Genomic DNA, 4777 nt, shown 5'->3' on the forward strand with positions numbered 1-4777 from the left:
AACTGCTCAGAAGACTAAAGCTAATATAGTAGGAACAAGTGCCGGATTCAGAATGGGCAGAGAGTCAGTGGATTAAAACTTTATTTTGTTTTTCTTCTGATAGTGTAAATTCTCTCTCCCTCTGCCCCATTTTGCTACGTTGGGTGGCTCTTACTACCTCAGCCACCTTTCATACGAACCATCTGCTATATTCTCTAGTTCCCTGTCATCCTGCTGCCACCAAAAAAAGAAAAGAAAAGAAAAGAAAAGAAGATAACCTTTGTTTTATGACAAGCCCATGGATATAAAAACATGGGTTAAGGCCCATCTGTTAATGGGCCTTAATAACCCTAAGAATATTAAAAGTCATTCAACACTGGTGAAAATGTCAACAAACTTTGACACTGATTGGAAAGTTAAGCAAAATATAGCTGTGAGAAATTACCTCTCACATAATAATCAGGTTTAGAAAACTTGGCTTGAATGATTCAGACAAAGCAGAGCAAGAAAGCAAAATTAATTCCCACTTGGGTGTATTTACTGGTTAAGAATTAGACTAATCCAAAGTCAGGCCTTCCTCTCCCTAAGATTGTCTATTCAATTTACAAACAATTCAGCTTCTGCAATGTCGTTGCTTGTCTTGCATTTTCTTTTTTTTTGTTTGTTTGTTTTTTGGGCAATTAGGGTTAAGGGACTTGCCCAGGGTCACACAGCTAGTAAATGTCAAGTGTTTGGTCTAAGGCCAGATTTGAACTCAAGTCCTCCTGACTTCAGGGTCGGTGCTCTATCCGCTGCACCACTTACCTGCCCCACTTGTCTTTCATTTTCAAAGAAGACCAATGACATCATGGGGTGGTGTTGACTTGTGCCTGAATTTGAGCTACTGAAATTCTGTTTTGTGCATAGAGGACAGCTTTCAGGCAATACTAAAATGGTAGGGTGATGCCTTGTGGCTCCTGAGTAAATTGGATTTAAGCGAGGTAATGTTGCTCCAAGTCTTCAGCCTCACTCTCTTCCAGAGTCGTCAGAGCCCAGCAGCAAGATGGTAGTCAAGATAACTGTCAGTGTCTCAGGATGAAGTGGCATCTTCAATGTTTAACCAAGGTCTAAGCACTCCACAGCACCTGCTTCAGCAACCCTTGTGGCCATTGGAACAAATTCTTCCCATCTGCCCATTCTGCTAAGGGAAGTCTTCACATGCTGGGGTATACTCTCCCCAACTTGTGGAAGGGTTTGGGCCCCCTTGTTTACCTTCAACTTGGTTTAACCTGTCTGCCAAGATAGTTTACCTGGGTGTGATTGTTAGCATGCTACAGCTTCTTAGAGTCACAGGTGAGAATTGGTGAAAGAGTTGGACACCAAAGGTGGATGAGCAGCTCTGAAAAGGGTTTGGCAGCCCTCATACCAGAGGAACTAGTCCTCCTGGACACCTCATACACCCCAGTTTCTGCATGTGAGCTGGTCTTACATATGAAAGGGGGAATGGCTAATGAAGGTCTAGACTTAGGAGCGTGATTCCTGTGATGGGGGTGGTTCTGTCTGGTGCCAATCCTTCTAGATTGGAAGGAACCTCCTTCCAATCCTCTGGAACCTCTGGAACCTCTGGAACCTCCTTCTAGAATTAATTCTTGCCCTTGATCCAGAGCAGGTATTTTGTGATGTTTTTCTATCCAATTACTCAGATGTGTCCTAAAATAAATTCCAAGCTCTGAATAATTGAAAGAGCATAATTTTAGATTCAGAGGAAATGGTTTCAAATTCTGGTTCTGCCACTTAATACCCACCTGACTTTGGGCAAGTCCTTCTCTCTGGCCTCAGTTTCCTCATCTATAAAATGAGTGGGCTAGACTAAATGATCTGTAAGGTCCTTTCCAGTTCCAAATCTGTGATCATATGATTGTATGATTCAATCAACCACTACATACTGCATCTTACTAGGTGACTTGGGAGATGCAAGGAATTATAAGTCACATAAATGTAAAATATACAGAAAAGGGAACTCAAAATTCTTCTTCCTTAATAAGAACATGCTATATCATGTTCAGGAAGAAAATAATTCACTTTAGTGGCATTTCTAATGAAAATCTCTCCAGATTAGGTAGGTCATAGGCCTGGGATCTTGTCTCTTTGCCCTTTAGTACTTACCGTTTTGTCTGGGACAAGACATCCCATTTCTTTGAACATTAGCTTCCGAATCCATAGAATGAGCACATATTTACTTCATGGACTAATGGCCAAGTCATTTCATCTCTTGGATCTTTAGTTTTCTCATCCATAAAATGGGGACAGTAATACATGTCCTGGTTAGCTCATGGGATTATAGTGAGGAATGAATTTAATAATATTTATGAATTTGCTGTAAAAATTGAAGGCAACAGTAGTGTTCATTCATTCATTTGACAAACATTTGTTAGCCATGTAGAAGACATGATGTAAAGTAATAAGGAATTCAGAGATGAATAAAATATAGTCTGCCATCTCAAAGAACTTAGAATCTAGTGGACAGAGAGCCAGGCCTGAAGTCAGGAAGACACTCATTTTCCTAAGTCTGGCCTCATACACTAGCTGTGTGCTGTTGGACAAGTCACTTAATCTTATTTGCCTCAGTTCCTCATCTGCAAAATGAGTTGGAGAAGGAAATGGCAAACCACTCCAGTATTTTTGCCAAGCAAACCCCAAATGGGGTCATGGAGAGTCAGATATGACAAAAATGACTCAATAACAAAAACAAAAATGACTTTACACTCATACAACACATACCTTAGTTAATATTTTTATTCCTTCTGACCTCGATTGTCACAGAAGACTTCTATTGGTCTCTCTGCTTCTAGAATCTCATCTCTTCCATCTATTCATCACACAGTTGCCAAAAACATCTTCCAAAAGCACAGATCTGATGATACCACTCCCCTTCTCAAAAATCTTTGGTGACTCACTGTCACCTCTTGGAAAAAATATATAATCCTCAATTTTAAATCCCTCCACCATCTATCTCCCATCTACTTTTCCAGTCTTATTGTTTTACTTCAAGGTAAACTGCTTTATTAGAATACATACTAATACAATACATACATACATACATACATACATACATACACACACACACACATACAATATTCCATGTCTCTTGCCTCTTTGTTTTTGCACGGGTAGTCCTCTCTGTTTGAAATGCTCTTTTTTCATCTTTACCTTTTAGAATTCTAGCTTCCTTCAGTGCTCAGATCAGGTGACACCTGTTTTAGGCCTTTCCTGAGGACTGGAGTCCCTCCAGTTTGCATTCCCTTGGTTTGTCTGTGTGGTGCTTGTATGTGCTCTGCTTTCATGTAACCCTTGAGTGGAATGCAAACCCCTTTGGGGCACAGACTGCTTTTTTTTCTCTTTTTATATTCCTAACAACTAGCAGGGCTGTATATAAATTGCTGGATTCAATTATTTAATAGAGGGGTATAGAGTATGAGGATAGAAATCACCTTCGATTGGGGCAGTCAAGGAAAGCTTCATGAAGGAAGTGACATCTAAGCTAACCCTTGAGAAAATGAGTAGGATTTAAGTTGGTGGAGACTGGAAAGAGAAGACATTTCAGAGTAGTTTGGGCAAAGCTACAAAAGACATTTAACAGGGTGAAAAAAACAACTTGAAAGATGCCAAGTGATGCTTTAAGCAGTTGTATTTATTTTATTCACTGACTTTAATAATTTTCTAATGGAATTATCTTAATGGCACAAATTAGGATCTAAGAAAAAGCTTTATAAGATTTTTAAACTCAGAAGTCACAGGTCTGGCAAAAGGAATGCATCTGATAGTTGGGCTCGATTTTAAATAAGACCTCAAATACTTTTGAATTAATTTTAAAATTGTTGTTTTTATTTTACCTCATTATTCTTGCTGATTTCTCTGCTTGCCAGACAATGACAGGAAAGGGAAGTAAAAACCTATAAATCTGATCAGTATTGGGGGAAGAGACAGTGCATTAATTCTGATGTAGAAATATTTAGGGCAAACAGATATAATGGATTCTCTAGTCAGGCAGACAGCAAGCATTAAGTACATACTCCTACACACTGTTTAGTGCTGGGGATACATAGAAATGTAAACATAATCCCTGCCTTCAAGGGACTTATTCTTTAAAGTCAAGAATAATAGAGAACTAGGGAGTTTGGTATAGGTATAGAGGATAAGGGGAGGTTGAATGCCTGAGAAAGATGGTGGGTTGCTGCCATCCAATTAAGGATTCAGAAAGGTAATAGTGATGTCTAGTGTGGACAGAAAAGGTAATGATATACTTGACTAGTAAGAATAGATGAAATGTGAGGAAAAAATGGACAGAATATCACAACACAATTACCTTTCATATGAGATAGCTTTTTGAGTAAGTCCAAGTAAATTGCATTTTAGTAATAACTTAAGTTCAATGTGAGATGGCTTTACATAACTTTAAAGAGAGGTAGCTTGGTATAATGGATAGAAATCTGTCTCAAAACCAAGAAAACCTGGATTCAGGTCCTGCCTTTGACACATGTTGGTTATATGACCCTGGGTAAGTCACATAACCACTCGATATTATAAAATAAAATATACACAACTCTCTAAGACAATAAGTTATGGAAAGCTGCATTGGTAGAGGGAGTTTCCTCACCTGGTTGTTGATTATGTCAATCAAATCACAGGTCCAGTCCTATTCTAAAGTCAATGTGACATCTGCAACGTGGCATCACTTTGAAGAATCAAATTCATTATTTATTTATTTATTTTGTGTGTGTGTGTGTGTGTGTGTGTGTGTGTGTGTGTGTGTGTGTGT

Source organism: Vombatus ursinus, unplaced genomic scaffold (assembly GCF_900497805.2).
Source record: "Vombatus ursinus unplaced genomic scaffold, bare-nosed wombat genome assembly UNPS02014779.1, whole genome shotgun sequence".
Lineage (NCBI taxonomy): Eukaryota > Metazoa > Chordata > Mammalia > Diprotodontia > Vombatidae > Vombatus > Vombatus ursinus.